This window comes from Microcebus murinus, chromosome 14, assembly GCF_040939455.1.
Source record: "Microcebus murinus isolate Inina chromosome 14, M.murinus_Inina_mat1.0, whole genome shotgun sequence".
NCBI lineage: Eukaryota > Metazoa > Chordata > Mammalia > Primates > Cheirogaleidae > Microcebus > Microcebus murinus.
The window spans coordinates 2,980,449-2,998,266 of NC_134117.1; the positions used below are offsets into that span (position 1 = coordinate 2,980,449).

Below are 17,818 nucleotides of genomic sequence, written 5' to 3' on the forward strand. Positions count from 1 at the left end.
CCTATCAAAAGTGATAATGTATTTAAACGCTTCTTTTACACAGTGTGGCGCAAAGACTAACGTAGCAGTAAGAACAGCAGACAAGAGGTTGAGAACAAGTGGAAATTACTCTCTGGAAGACCTTGTCCATCTCTATTAGACCCCCCAAAATAAAGAAAGGCATCAAGACATCTTTACTGAGGTAGGTAGCAAGGAAGTGCGCGAAGGGTTTAAATGCACTCCAGTGTTGACGAAACCAGCACTTTGTAGCTGGAGTGTCTCCGCTTAGCGCCCCCATCCATTGCTCGGTGTCAGCGGAGATCCAGATGGCCTGGAAGGTGGAAGTTAGTAAAAGAAAGAGCGTTCCGTGTCCCAAACTGCAGGCCAGCGCTGCTGGAGACGGCGCCATAACTCACCGCACCACCGCCTTCGAAGCGCGGTGACCACGCTCGGTGCGTGAGCCCTGTGCCTGTTGGCTTCGCTATGCGGGCTCTTCCCGCCTCTGCCTGGGAGAAGATCCCAGGGAGGGGTTCTGACCCGCCCTTCCTGCCTGGACATGGAGGCTGCCCCCCTCCCCCCGGGCTCTGGATCCCTCTTCGCTACGTCCCCAGTAAAAGCACACAGCTATTCCCTCTGATCCACTTTCTCAACTCTCTCCTCTTTACTAGCTCCTGCCTGTCAGGACCGACGCATATTGCTGCCTGCCAGCCCCATGCACATGTCCACCCATTACGACAAAACACAACAGCTCTCCCTGGACCCCATGTCCTCTTCCTGTGGAAGCCCCATTTCTGTCCTTTCTTCAGCCAGTGGCTGGCTCCCTCGTGTTCCAATCCCTGCACCTGCGCCACTCCTTGGACACGCCCGGGGTGAGTGAGTGTCTCTTGCTGACTCAGCGACACCCAGGGATCATCCTCAGCCCCCACCCCCTCCCGTCTGACACTTGCCCCCAGGACCCCTCTGCCCTGCATCTCTCCTACCATGCTCCGTCTTCTTACTGGGTCACTCTTCTGACCCTGACGTTCCACTTCAGAGGTGCCCGCACCTGTCTCTTCTTTCCCTCTCCACGTGCCCAAAGTGACCTCACCCCAACCCAGGACTTCAGCTGTCTACAAGCCAGGGACCCCCGATTCACATCACGTGCCCACGACCCAGACTCGCCCGTGGGCGCCCTGTCCCGGTGCCCTCTCAGTGCCTCGCGGGTATCTTTGCCTGAAGCAGTCACAGCAGAACACACGGCCTTCCCTGCCAGCTCCTCCCTCCCTGTCCGCATCTTCATCTCAGACCCCGGCCCCTCCGCCCAGGGTCAGACTGTGCTCCCTGCTCCAGTGCCTCCAGCCCCACAGCATGTTCCCAGTTTGTCCCTGCTTGCCGTCCTCTCTGCCACCAGCGTGCCTTGCGTGGGCTGTCCCAGCCTGCAGAAGTGTGGTTATTGTCCACACGTGCCCTCTTCTCCATACGCATCATCCTGCAGCCTGGGAGACCTATTAGACATGCAGATCTGATGCACACTCCTCTGTTTAAAGCCCTTCCACTCTTAGGAAGAAACTGAGACTCCTTGGCAAGGCCCACGCCATTGCCTCGCCATGTGTTCTCTTACAATTTCTCTAGAGCCCTGCGCAGTTCCCATCTCCGGGTCTGTGTGAGAGCCGCTCCTTTTGCTCCTGGCCAACTTCTACCCACTGTTGAGATCTCAGGCTCTCCCGAGTCTTTTTCTAACCACTCCTCCAACCAAAAATGAGGTGAGTCTTCTGGTACACCTTTCTGTGTTTTTCCTTGTGGTACTCATACATTTATAGTTTAATAAATATTTATTTAAATCTAATTTCTCTTCTAGTCTTACCTTACATAAAAGGGGACCTTGCCTATCTCATTCATTGTTACTGTATTTCAGTACTTACAAAAAGTAAGTTCAGTTCCAGTACAATAAATATTTGTTAAATGAATGAATGAACCCATTTGCTAAGCCAATTATGTGTCTATTGAAGGCATGAGAAAGTGTAGGAACAACTGGACATGAAGGATCAGCAAAGTTAAGAACAAAAATTCAAGCCTGGTGTATAAACAGTAGCTTAACAAAAAGTCATGGTGCAAAACTGCAAACGTGCATGAGTTGTGAAATGAGGAGAGTAAGCGCTGACAGGTTGCAAAGGCGTTTTCTGTTGTTTGGATTCTCAGCAGAACCCACTGATTCCACTGGGCCTGCCTTCCTTGCAAAGGGCATGCAGTGGCTTCACTGGTGAGCCCTGCGATAGTCGCTGACCACCCCCGTGGGCGGGTGGGTCCTGGCTAGAACCACCTGGCTTCCCGTGAGGAGTGAGGCCAGGGGTGGGTTGCTGATCTGGCAAAAGAAAAGAATATCCACTGTGAGCTCCTTGATTAACTGGTTCAATCTACATTTAACTTTTGGTTGCATGAACTTTAAACAGCGACCTTGTCATTCATTACCCAAACCAGACATTTTTAGGAGTGGAAGAAGGCTCTGTTCATAATCATGCTGGAATAAAGGTACAAACCAAGAGTGCAGGGGGAAAATCGGGATGCACGGTCACTCTAGCTAGGAGGAGGACAAGCTGAGGGAAGTTTCTGTGCGGAAAGAAGCAACAAAGCAGAACTGAGACCAGGAGACAGCGTGGATCGCGAAGATGATGAGAACAGGGAAGAAGTCCATGGAAAAGGATCCAGGGTCCTTTTCCCAAGCCAACCGTTGCAGGCGACCCCACTATTAATTTAAAGGGTCAGCGTAAGGAAATGGAAGACCATTCCCTGTGGACCCAGTTATATCTTTAGAGATTGTTCTTGTCCAAAAATAACGAATTCCTTCACTGTGAATGACACACCACCAAGAGGTTCTGCCTTCTTGACTTCCTCATAAAAATTTCTGACTTGCTTTACAACAATTTTCAAATAACCCATCCTGGCCACCCCAAACAAGAGAGAGAATAATGTGAGGGGAAGCGCCCTGCGGTAGGGGCTGGGATTCTTGCTGCCGGTAGCTAACCGTGGACTTGAGGTCCAGCTCTGCCGCAGAGCCCTTCCCTCTGAAACGGTGACAGGTATTGTGTCTGAGCAGCACACAGCAGTGGCTCCAGGAGGTGCAGTGGGCTGGGCCCCTGGTGCTGGCTTTTGGTGCTATGTGCCAAAGGGTTTCTGAGTCAAAGCTGCAGGTGAGGGATCTGGGGGATCACTTGGTCATCAGAGAGACTGGGAGAGGTGCTGGTGACAAGAGCTGGGCAGGAGCTGGTGGGACTGCAGAGTGCCTGGAGCAGAGAGGAGTCCTGTCTTCAGGGACATGCTGAGCTGAGCTGTGATGGAGGAAGGTCTCTCCAGCAGGGGAGGGGAGTGACAGTGGCCCAGACGGTGTTGGGGACCCCATGACACATACTCCAGGACAGGGCCTGGCACGGGACCCCACCCAGGGTCACACTGCGTCACACAGGTGAGACACAGGTGCGCTGGGCTTTCCCTAGTCACTGTTTTGTTGGACCAGCTTTTGCTGTACCACTTTTCACAGAAGACACTATTCAAAAAATGTGATTTTTCATTTTAAATTGAAAGAATCTGTTGCATATTAAAGAGTGGTCCTAGGATTGAGCTCATTTGGCCAAATTTATTTCATGGGAGGTCAAGGCAAAGACACTCACCACCTTGCATATCCTATTGGATAAAAAGCTGCATGGGAAGTGACAGTAGAATATCTTAATCTGGTAGTTTTAATTCCAGGTGTATGTCATGTTTGATTTAAAAGGTCAAAATTGGAGGCTAAAAATTGAAATCAACATGTGCACCCCATATAGAATCAATGGGGTAAATGCCACACTAGAGAGGTGATTTTTCTGGATCACCCACTTCTGGAAACCCTTTTCCCTCTGGCTCTGGTAACTCTAGGCCTGCATGTCCCCCCCCCCCCTCACGGGTGGCCTCGCTCTGACGCTCGCCCTGCACCTGGGTCCCTGGCGCGCCTCTCTCCTGTCTCGGCACCTCCCTGGAGGAGTCCTTTGCTCCTGTGCCTTCAGGCGTCACTTCTGTGCAGGTGACTTCAGTGACCACGCAGCCCACCCGGCTTCTCTGGAACTCCACTGTGCGTGTGGCACCATGTTCTACTAGGTGTCAGACTGTCACTTCCAGACCCTCCTCTCCTCCCAGCCGATCCAGCCTCATGCCCCATCGGCTGTGCTGTCATCTGCTTCCCAGGCACCTGGGGTGGATCTTCAGCGTCAACCTCCCTCCTTCCCACCCTTGCCTCCCGAGCAGCAGCCACAGTAGGTCCTGCCGCTGTCCCCCCTGTGGAGTGTGCACAGGGGGTGTCTTCTCTTCCCATCTCTTCCCCCCACCTTCCCTCGACGTGATCTGAAGGTTGTCCCGGCTGGTCTCCTCTACCCAGAGTTCTCATTCAGTTCATCTCACACATCACTGTCAGATGACTAGTGCAAAAATACTGCTTAAAAGGGTTAAACTTCCTTTTTTTTTTTGACTCCTAACCAGCTAGAAGATTACAGCCTGGCCCTATCTATGCACCAACTTTATTTTTTACTGCTCCTTTTGCTAAAATACACGCCCACATGGATGAGGCCATGCACTGATACGTATGGATGCCTGACGCCTCTCACCCTGAGGATTTCCCCCACACTTCTCTACCACCTGAAATGGGGTGCCTTCCCTGAGCAGCCAGATCCTAAGTGACATCTGACATGGGAGACAGTCAGCAAAGACTTCTCTGGCTCATCCAGACCATAACAATTTGTCTTTCGGACAAATGCTTCTAGAGCTTTCTCTATCTTTCGCTTTGTCATTCCTACTCATTGCCATGCTTTTTTAGTTTTCATTTCATGAACATTTTGTTTTTCCTATTAGATTGTAGATATTTTGAACATAGACATTATGTCTTAACTCGTCAACCACAATGACTATCGAGATTCTAAAGAAAACATTTCTCTAGTTTATTCAAGGCCAGCAGTTATATTTGGCATAACAACAACAAAAGAAATCTCATTGTCATTTCCATGGAAATAGAGATTTATTAAATAGAGGAATGTGTAAAATGCCGTAGGTTGTTAGCACTTAAATGTATAGACTACATGGAGCCATTGAAGGAATCATAAAACATCTGCATGGAATTTTTTGGAAAATGGATTTGTTTTATATTAATAAAATTATTGAATTTCAATGCATGATTATTTATCTTTTGGCATATATAGATTCCTCCAATATTCCAAAAAGAGCATATCTCTTGAATTGGATAACATATATGCAAGTGTTTTGTGAACTTAGGGCACTGTAAACAGACAAAAGGTTATCATTATTAATATTGAATTTCCTAACATTAAGCAATAATCTAAGAGAGAAGAATAGAGTGAATGATCATATAACGTCATTCAGATAGCAAGGGCTAATCTTTGCTGGAGAAGTAGGCAATTCTGTGTTCTCACTCTCTCTGCCCCCCGCCCCCGCCCCAGTTCTGCCCTCTGGGAAAGAGAAATGTTGCCAAGAAGCGTGATTTGTGTGAGAGCAGCGTGTTTGCTATCACGGTCCCCTTGCGTGTCGAGGGCAGGCTGAAGCGCCTTTCCATTGCCTGTTGGCAGCGCTCCCTTCAGTGGTGTGTTTGGGGAACTTAGCTGAGTATTGCTTTAAATTGATGAAATAAATTGTTGGAGACCACTCTATTTTTTATTCACTGTTGAAAAAGTTGAAGTTAGTTGTTTGCTTAATACTCCAAGCTGATGAGGCATTTCATTATCTTACCACTAATACACTCTAGAAAATGGAATCATTAGAGAACAGAAGTCATTGAAATGTAAACATGTGAATAATTTACACTTGCAACTGGTGTTAAATAAAAGGTTTTAATCTAGACAGAGATCTGACAATAAATATTCATTTCTAATTTCCAATGAGTAAACTTTATCTCTTTTTAAAGGCCTTTTCATTTGATTTTTTTTTTTTTCCTGGAAGATAATGGCAAATTTGACATGGGCACATTTGGGAATAAAATTTCCCTCTGGTCAACACAACCATGAAGAGTTATTATGAAAATCAAAATTTGAAATAATTGCAAACATTGTAATTAGTAGCCATTTTAGGATTCTTATGTACTATTACCCACATGGCTTACCTTCCTGGTGCAGTTTTCCCGGGGGACGTGAGAGAGAAGCAGAGGAAAGGAATTGCCTCTCAACTTGGACAATTTGCTGGATGCTTGCCAGGCCGGATAGAGGCCCGCCCCAGGGACACCGGTTGGCTTTTATTTTACCAGTGAGTGTTCACGGGGGCCTTGACATAGAGGAAGAGAGTGTGACTTAAAAAGAAATGTTTGAGAGATACCAGTTTGCTGCCGAGTTGGGGGCACTGCTGCCCTTCCAAGGGTGTGGGGCCACAGCTGTCCCCAACGGGACGCGTCCTTCTCCACCAGGTGACACCTGCCACTCTGTCTCGATTGCCCTTCTGGAGGCATCTCAGAGCAAGGCCCGCTGCTCGCTCTGTGCTTTTTTAGAAATGGCTTTCTTGAGCTATGCCTTATATATCGTAAAATTCACCCTTTCAAAATGTACAGTTATTTATTAGCATGTTTATGGAGTTGTGCAACCATGGCCACATCTAATTTTAGAGCATTCCCATCGCCTCAAAAAGAAACCTTGTGGCCATTTGCAGTCTGCCCGCCTTCGCCAATTCTGTTTATTTTTATAACCACTGGCTGGCATGATGCCTTGGTGGTGGTTTGCACTCAGTACTCAGTGTGTAATTGTCAGACGAATTAATTTGAATATGTGAAATCCCATTATGGATTTTAGAGGCTTATGGAATGTCAGAGCTTAAATGAACCATGGGTGTTCATCTAGTCTAACTTTTTACTTTATAGTTGAGGAGACTAACTAGTTATGCACCACATGGTTAATGAGAGTTGAGAGATACGGTATTCAAGGTTAGAAGATCATGGTTTCTCAAGGAGGCACAGGTTCTAACAAAGATATTTTGAGTTGCTTCAGGATTCAAGATGAACCCTGAAAGCCAAACCCTGAAGCTGATTTATTGACAAATGTTATAGTAGGTGTTGTCCATATGGTTTAAGTGACTGCCATGGTTCCTCCCCACAGAGGCAAAGCTGTGCCTTGGGTGATTTGGGGTGTCCCTGCATGACTTTGTGTTCACTGCTGGACATAAGGCTAGGGTCCATTGTTCTGTCTTGTCTCCTCTCCCATCCTCTGCTCCTGATTCTTGGTAGCCCCTCAATGCTGTTTTCTTCTTTCATTCTAGAGTTAGCTTCCTGGCTGCCTGGGGACAGTCCCTTCTTAGGCCACCCTCCAAATCCATGGAGACAGGCCTCCAGGGTCACAACTTCCATGCCTCTCTAGCATTCCCCGGACAGGCTGCTGCTTATATTGGATACAGGAGAGCCACACATATCTTCTCTGGATCTTTTCTGTTAGAGCAGATGCTAGTTGCTCATGTGGTCCAAAGTGTGTTTTCATTACTTGATTCAGAGAATTTTTACAATCAAAGCTATGCAGACTGAGTTTTCCAAAGAATTTCTTTTTCTGATATGCAAACTTTTGTTCATATTCCAACACCAGATTATAAACAGATACAATTTCTCAGAACATCTCCAAAGGGGCCATTTACAAGATCTCACTCAAAGAGCAGTGTGTTATTACAAAGAATTATGCCATTTTCAAAGTTATTTCAGACCAGTGGATTAAATCCTCACATAATTCTCCTGATTAAATCATGCTGATTAAATCAGTTGTGATTTACCTGAAGATTATGAATGTGAACCATAAAATAAAGATCTTTTGATTTAAAAATCGATCATTAAAATCATATTTTATAAATTCCCCGTTGATAGCTCATTTCAATAAATAACATGTTTGATCTTCATCTTTGTGCTAAAAATCTATTTTATCTTTTTTTCAGCCAAGGAAATATATAATAAAAGTGTGTTGATCCTAAATAAATATTAAAAAATCAATTGTAATCTTACATATCAGCCAGAATCAGCATAATTAGGGGAAAAGAAATTCCTTTCACAAAAACAACATAAAATATAAAGTACCTAGGAAAAATATTAGGAAGAACAACACAGAGCGAATGTTCTGGATGGATAAACTAAATTAGGTGATTGTTATATGTAAGTTTTCTGTATTTTCTTACACAAATTGTGGACTATTCAAAAAATTTTAGAGCCTAGCCTGTTTGTCCACATTTAAAAATCTATCAGACGGTGGCATTGGGAGTCAGGGACTCTGTGTGGTTTTTTTAATCTCTTCAAGATGCTTCTTAAAACCTAAATAAACAAAAGGAGGGAGGACAGGAGAAGAAAACTACAGACAACAAAAAGTAGATGGCAGGGAAACCCCAAAATATGGGTGGGTGTGGCCAAACCACCCTCGGCAAAGGCAGAGACCGACTGCTAGGCTGGGGTGCAGACAGGGGTGAAGCACCGTCCTCCTGCCCTGTGGTATGTGGAAATGGTACCTCCCAAATGGAGAGGGGTTCACTCTCTTGGCAATTATTAAGCCAGTAGACACTGCGAAGCTGGTTACAACCAGGGGCTTTTAAGACTGGGCACAGTGAGAAGCGCACCGGGGCCAGTTCCAAAAGCAGTGCGTCCCCGAATGAGGCGGTTGGGCTGGTCTTATGGTCAGGGGGGCACCAGGTGAGATCCTCTTATGGTCAGAGGATCACCAGGTGAGACCCGACTGGACTGTGGAGGCAACGCCAGGCCCTACCGGATTGGATCCCGGAGGTCCTGCCACATGGGTTCGCTTCTTAATCCGGTCCCTGCGCCTCAGCCCGAGCACTTGGGTTCCGCCGTGGAGGAGGCCCGCCTGGTCCGTCTGGGCATGCTCAGGTCATGTGACCTGTGACCTGGGGCCCGTGGCAACTGAAAGACAGCCCAGAACTCTTGTGACGTCCCAGTTGATCTGGATTGGCCTGACGCGATTACTGACGCTGGAAACCGTCCGTAAGGTGAGCGGCTCGTCCTGCAGTGCGGATGTAGCCACCATGGCGGCCAGTCAGAGGCGGGACCCGGCATTTGCGGCGAGTTGAGAAATGGCGGCGCACGTGGACACGGCAGCCCCGGAGACCCGTTCGTGGGGATGGCCTCGCTCTGAGGGGACTGTCGGAGTCAGACGCCAAGGTGAGTGGGCGGCACAGCCGGGCCTGGAGGGAGGGCCGGGAGGGAGCCTTTTCCGGGGAGCTGTGGCGGCCAAGCCCGAGCCTCCAGGTGAGAGCCCTGTGTGGAAAGTGAGGCCCGCAGCGCTGTAGGAGCCCGGGACTGAAGCACAGGCATCCCTAGCCCAGGCCCGAGACAGAGCAGCGGCTACACAGTTGCCACGTTTTGACCATTCACAGTACCGTGTTTCCCCGAAAATAAGAGCTCCCCATAAGATAAGCCCTAGCAGGATTTCTAAGCATTTGTGCAACGGAAACCCCACCCCGAAAATAAGCCCTAGCGACGGGGGTGGCTACGCAGAGTATCTCCACAACCCACGGATTTTGTTGGGGAGCAGTAAAGATGATGAGCAGTCCTTCTCATCTGCCTCCTGAGAGCTCTGTTGCTCGACATGGGAGTTTGGTGCCAATGGTTCTAAAGGAAATAGAGCCTCAAGAAATTCAGGATGGAAGGCGGGGTTTGGAGAGTGATGACGATGTTCCAGAAGAAGACGACTTAACTATATTTGAATAAATGTAGATTGTTGTGCCATACTTAAAAAAAATAACACATCCCCTGGAAATAAGCCCTAGGATGTCTTCTTGAGGAAAAATAAATATAAGACCCTGCCTTATTTTCGGGGAAACACGGTAACAGCAGGGCTCTGAGTGTGGAAGGGCTACCTTGGCTCATTGGAATCCCATTCTGAGGAACCTGTTCCTAACGGGCTAGAAAAACCCCATCCTATTTAAGCAATTTAAACGTAGGCGACCTAAAAGGAAAGTGATTAAATCCATGCAATATTTTTACAAGAGACAAAAAAAAATACATTATGACACAGAATGATGACACAACAGAAAAATATGACCACAGGAGTATAATTTTTAACATGCTGTTCAAAATTAGCTAAAGTGAATTACGATTATGACTGGAACTTTGAAAGAACAGCACAAAAAAGAATTATTAGATCTGAGAAATGAAAGGACAAAGGAGGGTAGAAGATTAAAAAAATGACAGATTTTGGGAAGGATTTAGAGGAAAAGAAGAAAATTTTCAGAAATAAAGAAGTAGTTGGAAGAAACAATAATGAATGTGACCATAGAAGGCATAGAAGAAGGAAAGAGAAGAACAAAGACAAGCTAATGGAAATTGAAAAAGAGATTAAAAATATTTAAAAAGAACTGATAAAGAAGACAGTCACAGGAGATCTAAAATACATTTACTTGAAGTCTCCACAGATAAAAACCGAGCAAGGGAACAGAACAAAAATGCAAATTATGATTTAATAAAACTTCCTGAGGTAAAAGAAGACTTTACATGTTGAAAAAGGCACTGCATACATGAGCAAAGTGACCCAGAATGGAAAACCTCTAGCTATATCCTAGTAAATGCATTGAACTTCAATTCAAAAACAAAGAAACCATTCTTTGAAAATCTAGGCAAAACATCCCGAAAACTTATAAGGGAAAGAAAATGAGACTGACCTCAATCTTCTCCATAGAAACATTTGTGTAAGAATGAAGCATTTTAAAGATTATCAAGAAAAGAAAATGTGATTGAAGGATTTCATATCCAGCCCAACTTTCCTTCAGATGTAAGTGTCATGTGTGAACTACAACGCACATGCCAGAACCCAAGGGCACGTGTTCCTGTGAGCCTTTCCCAGAGATTCCACTAGAGAATGAACTTCAGACAATTGGAAAATGGTTAGAAAAGCCTCAACATAAAGTGTTGGAGAAGCTATTGAATATATTTAACTGAGCACTAAGACCAAAAGGTGGGAATAAGGGTGACAAAATATTATGTGTTGATGTGTTGTATGCTCTGACACCATAGTAATGATGTAGGAAAAAATGCAAGGACAAAGGGAAGAGCTAGAAGAAAGTAGAAAACCTCACTGATGGCCCCGTTAACTAAGAGTAAAATAATATCACGTGAAGCTGAGAATCAAGTATTGTAGGAGAATCTTATATCTATTAGGAGCATGAAGATTAGCACAAATACTAGTGTCTAATAATTAGGCTGTGGGGAAGAGGGACAGGCAAGAAATAAAGTTACTAGTTAATGTCTGTTTTCTTAATAGAGAGCCATTCTCAACCGGGATCCTGAAGGAGATTTACCAACACAAAAAGTTATTTGATTTTTTTCTCTTCTTCCAAGGATGGTACTATGTATCACTTTTAGATGCTTAAGAGGTGTAATTTTGTTACCTAATAGATGCCTAATTCTCTTGCATCCCTAATTCTCTAAATCTGGGTCAAAATAACTGGCTTATCTAATGGAAGAGGAGACTAAGGCTATCATATGAAGATATTGGTAATAAGAGAAACACTAGAAGAAGAATATAAGCCTTCCTAAATACCAAAAATAAAAAACAGAATAGTAAAGAAAAAGACTCCACAGTGAAAGACTTTGTATATGCATGTGTCTGTATCATGCCATACACATATACCTACCTACATACTTATAAACGTGTGTCTATAATATTATGTGAAGCAATATGAAGGAACTGACACGAAACATATTCTCATATCATTAAATGTGGAAGGGTTTAACTCACTGATGAAAAGGTGTCTGATTGGCTAACAAAGCAAACATAACTCAGAGCTGTGTCCAAGCGATATGCCTACTGCAAAGTAACTAAGAAAGATAAATAAATGGCTGGGTAAAGATACAAATACTAATAGAAAAAAAGCAGGTGTTGCAATTTTTATTATAGATAAGGTAGGACTCAGGCCAATAAGCATTACATGAGAAAAAGAGTGGACATTTTATAATCTAATGGCTACAATCACCATGAAGATATAAAAATTATTGGTACCTATGCATTAGTTTATGCAGAAGCAAATTTAATATAATGGAAACCATAGGATAGGAAAACAGAAATAAACAGAGACACATTGGCATACTAGAAATAGGCCTATTTCTAGGATTATTTATGCCTCAGTCCTAGACAGATTGAGACAGCAAACAATTAGTATGGATAATACTAGTCTACCATATTAATTATGTAGAAGACCTAAACAATGTGGTGAATAAGGTAGACATTGATATATTTCAAATTCTATATCCCTATTACAGAGTGCATACTTTCTTTTCAAGTGCACATTCACAAGAAATGACCATATGTTAGGCCATAAAGAAAGTCTCAATAAATTCCAAAAAATGTAATACAAACCACCCTTACTGACTAAATACAATAAAGCTAGAAATTAATAAGAAAATAAAAAACAAATAGGCACTTCCACCTGGAAAAACAAAACCATCTATTAAGCAACTCTTGGGTCGAAGGGGAAATAAACACAATTGCATTATTTAAAAAATTACAAGAAAAACTTAGTGTATCAGACTCTATGGGATACAGCTAAAATAAAACTCAAAGTCATACCATTATTTACCTATATCACCAGAAATGGAAATAACTGCACTATATATAGAAATCAGAAAGCTATATAAAATAACAGTTGAAACCAAAAGTAATTAATAAAAATGTATATTATCCTAGAGATAAGGCGAGATGATACATACCTCTTCCCATGCCTGGGTGCTATTGAAAAAGCCCCCAAAATATCTGTGCATTGAAGATTTGGTATAATTTGTGGGAGGGGGGTACATATGTCTGGTTACTTTTTCAATTTCTTTTGTAGATAATATTGATGTATTCAATTTTCTACATTTTCTGTAGTCAGTTGTGTGAAACATTCAGACTTTTGTAAAAACCTGTTCATTTAATCAAAACTTTAAAGTTTAAAATTTATTGGTCCAAAGTTACACATTGTAGCATCTTAAGAAATTGGCATCGTGAATGCAGTTGTGTGGTTTTTTGATTTCTATGGTTCTTTGTCTCCTTTGTTTTTACTTGAGCAGACTTAACAATTCTTGCTGGTCTTTTCTAAGAATGCTTTTGTCTTCGTTGTTCAAAGTAACTTTTAGTGTTGACGTATTTTAAATTTTCATAATTACTTCTTAACTTTCTCATTCTTTTCATATTGTGAAAATTACATACAGAAAAGTGGGAAAGAAACCCACATAAAGGGATCTACACTGTAACAAGCTAGTAACTGGAACCATAACAGCACCCAGAATCTTCTATACATTCTTTCAGAACTCAGCCCCTTCCTCCCTCCAGAGGTAACTACTTTCCTGACTTTTGTGATAATAGTTTCCTTGTCTATGTTTGCATCCAGAGTTTAGTTTTTCCTGATGTTGATATTTTGAACTTTTGGACAGGAATCATACTGAATATCTTCTCCTCCTGCCCCCTTGCTGCTTTCCTCAATAATAGATGTGGAATATATCCATGTTGGGGTATGTAGCTATTGCTGGCTCCTACTGATACTATGATACTATAATCACTTTATTCTGATACTATGTCATCCTTTACTGTATAAATGGCAAGTTGTTTTGCTGTTCTGTTGATGGACATTTGGCCTGTTTTATATTTTGGCTACTAAAAATAGTACAGCTGTGCACAGTCTTGCCCTTTGTCCTGGTGTATGTGTACACACATTTCTCTAGGGTGTATATCGAAGAATAGGATTGCTGGATCATGGGGCATTGTTTATATTTGAATTTACTAAATGGTGCCAAATTGGTTTTTAATTACACCCCAACATGGATAGGCCCTAGGTCCTGGTCCTCTTGCCTTAGAAGGCAACTCAAAACTGTCAGACTTCTTAGGGTAAAAGTAATCTTGGTGCTTTTGGGCTCAGCTCACCTCTGTGAGTTCTCTCTTTTCTTCGATTTAGCACTGATAATTTCCTTACAATATTGATCACTTTTTCATGCATTTAAGGAATATTAAAGTTATCCATTATTTTTAGTTATTTTTAGTGGAAGGCTTGGTCCAAAATAGCATAGTACGTAATATTAGAAATGTGAGCCTTTGTTTTTATCATTATTAACTACTTCTTTATATTTACTTGAGATTTTTTGAGGGTTATTTTTCTAACTCCTTGAATTGAATGCTTAGCTAATTTACTTTCAGTCAGTCTTATTTTCTGAAAATACATTCAAAGTTATAAATTTTCCTCTGAGGACTGCTTTGCCTGTGCCCATGGGTTTTAATGTGGAATACTCTCATTATTAAGCACTTTTGATTTCAGTTTTTTTTTTCTCTTGCATTCATAAGTTATTTAGAGGTTCTGCCCCACATTTTTGAGTAGGTTGACATTTTGGGGTCATCCTTTGGTTATTCAGTTCTAGTTTTGTTGTTTTGGATTCAGAAAATATAGTCTCTGTGATTTCTTCTTTTGTGTAATCTCTTGAGTTTTCTTTATGTGCTAAAATATGGGCATATTTTCACATTAATATTCCACAAGAGTTTGAGAGACACATGGATTCTTCAATTGCTCTGACAAAACTCTCTTTATACCTTTTCATTCAGGCTTTTAAGTTGACATTCCAATCTTCTGTCTCCTTATTCCTTTTTCACTTTGTAATTTGTTAAGAGGTTTCTTAAAATCTCACCCTGTGGCTGTGAACAATCTCATTTCTTTTGCTTTCTTATTTTTGTTTTATATTATTCTATTTTATATATTTTGTATATTTTTATGCTTTTATATATCATATAATATATGTTATATTCTGTTTTATATACTTTGTTTTATTTATTTTGATGTTATGTTGTTCAATATATGAGTGCTTATACTATTAACCAAGAAGGACTGCACCTTTATATAAAATATAGTTCTTTGTCCTAAATGTCCTTTCTGTCTTGACTTTTTGTCTTATATTAAGTTTCAGCTTCCCTAAATATGACAAGACAATTCTTTGCTGATATCTATTTCTCCCCATCTTTTATACTTTGTTTATATAATGTAGATCATTATTTCTACATTAATATTATTTGCATTATACTTTTACCATTTTAAAAATAATACAAATTATGGTTATAAAAATAATTCTACTTTTAAAAGTCATATTTTTGTTATTTTTCTCACCATTATTTCTATATCCACCTTTTCTTTATTAGATTTATTTTTCAAATTTGCCAGTATAAACCTTCATGTTGCTTTTCTAAAAAGGTCGATAAACTTTCTAAGTTCCTGAATATCTGTGAATATCCTTATTTTGCCTGGCTGATATTTAGGCTAAGTATGAAACTGTAGGTATAAAATTCTTTTTCCTGGTTCTTAGAACATTGCTCTCCTGTCTTCTAGGATCTATACTTGCAGATAAGCGAGCTGGAGCCAGTCTGATTTTGTTCCCTATAGGTAACTGCTCTTTTCTCTCTGGGAACTTCCAGAATCTAGGGATGACAATCTAGTCATTGTTGACAATCTAGTCACTCTTCCTGTAGAGATCTTGATTAACCCTTTCCAATGAGATCAGCCAAAGCAAAACAAAACTCAAGACATTTTTCAACACAGTGAGAATTACTTCATTAATTATTTATCTTCTCTCTCCATCATTTTGTTTTCATCTGAAAAACTCTTATCAGATGGATGTTGGAGCTTCTGAACCAGTCCTTGTTATCTTTTAATTTTTCTCTCACTTTTCATCTTTGTCATTGTGGATTGAGTTTGGGGAGTCTATCCAAGTTTTCCACCTTCCTATTTTGATATTCAGCTTTGTCTTTTTATTCTTCTTTTTCAGTTTTTCAACCTGGAAATAATACTTTTTAATATCTGTAAATTTTATTAAAACCCATTTTAAAATGAATCAGTAGGTGTCCTATCATATTTCTCTGAGCTCATTAATGTCACTGATTAAAATAAGTGAGCTCATCACTTATTTTAAATTTTCCTGTTTCCATTATTTCTCTTCCTTCACCCCTCTATGATTGCCACTGCTCTTTCATGCTGCTTTCCTCCAGTGTTCGAAAATTCTTAATTATTCATTTCATTGATGAGTTTGTAAGCCAAATGGTATTGATGGCTGCACTGTGTTACCTTGGCAGTGAATACAGATACTGATTATAGAAACCCTGACTGGTGTTACGCAGCAGATGGGGCATGAGACTCGGCCAGGTTAGCTTTTTTTAAGAGAATGTGAGCTGCTTGTGGGTCCTAGGGATTCTCATTTCTCATTCTTGGGGCAGTGGTCAGTTATTTGAGGCAACTCCCAGCTTTTCTGGCCATAGATCTCACTTTGAGAACCACCTAATCAGAAATCCCACTTAAGAGAACCATATTAAATACTGTCATGATTCTGAGGGTCACTAGGCTCAGCGAGGCTGTTCTGCCCTCTGCACTGTTGACTGGTTCTGCAGTTGTCTGGGGTCTCAGCGGGGCTGGAATACCAGGATGGATCGCTCACATGGCCAGCACCTTGGTAGGGCTGGGCTTAGGATGTAATCTCAGGATCTCTTTCTCTCCATGTGGCTTCTCTGCACATGGTCCCTCTGGGTGATGTCTTCAACAGGCTAGCTGGACTTCTTTTTATATTCTATCATTTAATGTGAGTCACAGGCCTCCCAGATGGAAGGTGTCTAGACAAGGAAGCAAGGATGTGAAGGAACACAGGGAGATGTAGATGACTGAAGCCAACTTTGGAGACTAGCCTTTAAATAATTTCTGGGATGACCTTTGATCTTAGGTATTATGACTATGAGATTCTGTTGGGAAAACTTATTTTCATCATGAAGGCTCTCTTTCTCTTTTTTTTGGTCTGTTTGGAATTGCTGATATTTTAGCTTATTAGAATTTGTCATTGACCAATTTCCATATGCTCTGTGTTTTCAGAACTTGCTTCTTATTGTGCTCTATTGACAGTATTCCTCTTTCTTCTGGTACTGTAACAATGGACTTAAAAATACATTTATTCAGTTATTTCAACAGGATTTGGAGAGAGATGAGAGAATCATAGATCTTCAGTCAGCCATAGTATTAATAATTAGAATCCTGTTTTCTAATTTTAAAATAAAAATCATCTATTACTTTAGTAAATCAGAAATACAAAACAAAATTTCAAGACACGGTTGCCTTATAACTTTTGTCATTACATTATTTTCTCTTTTTAAAGAAAAGCAATTGAGTTTTTGCATTTCTATTTCTTTACATATTTTTATTCTTTCCTAAAACCTGCCTATAAATTAGACAATTTGTTACTGTTCCCTGACTCCTCCCACCCTTAATTTTCCATTAACTTCTGTGGCTTCATCCTCTCTTTTTATGCTAATGACAAAAGTTATGAATACCATGAATTGGGTATCAAGGTTTGGGAAAGTTAGATTGAGTGTATGGCCTCCTTCATAAGGGGTGTGTGTGTGTGTATTTGGGAGACTTTTGAGGTATTAATAGAAGGGTTTTCTTGGAGCCTAAACCACAAAATTGACCATATGATAGATTTTTATCACTCTTGCAAAGTAATTTTCCATTTGTGTATAAGATAAATTAATTCTCACAGAAAAACAAACCAATCCTGTTTTATTTTTGTGTGCCAAGTTAGTGTGAAACTCTTAGCTCTTTTTGAAAAGATGATTTTACCAAACATCAGCTTAGCAAAAAGTGACTGAAATCGTATCTTTATCAAGGAATCTTCGGAAGGCACAATCATCTCTGGATAATGATGTCAAAGTATTGAAAGTGAGTTCAGATCGATGCTCTGTGTCTGGGCTGCTGGAGAAAATCCCAGAATCCTGGGCCAGTATGAATTTATGTCCTCCACGATAGCGGGCACTCAGAGCTGCACGGCAGCCCTAGTGTGTGTCTCACTTGGCAGCTAGCTTAATGACGCTCCCAAACC

General features: G+C 41.7%; 1 long non-coding RNA gene across 3 annotated transcripts in view; it reads left to right on the forward strand.

The window, feature by feature from the left end:
• The first annotated feature begins 8,894 nt into the window (after nt 1-8,894).
• Nucleotides 8,895-17,818, forward strand: part of LOC105880397 (uncharacterized) — a 254,681-nt gene continuing 245,757 nt past the window's right edge. For all 3 annotated transcript variants that reach the window (XR_012922766.1, XR_001158179.3, XR_012922767.1), the window contains exon 1: nt 8,895-9,115. This is a non-coding gene — a long non-coding RNA (uncharacterized LOC105880397). The remainder of the gene's footprint in view (nt 9,116-17,818) is intronic.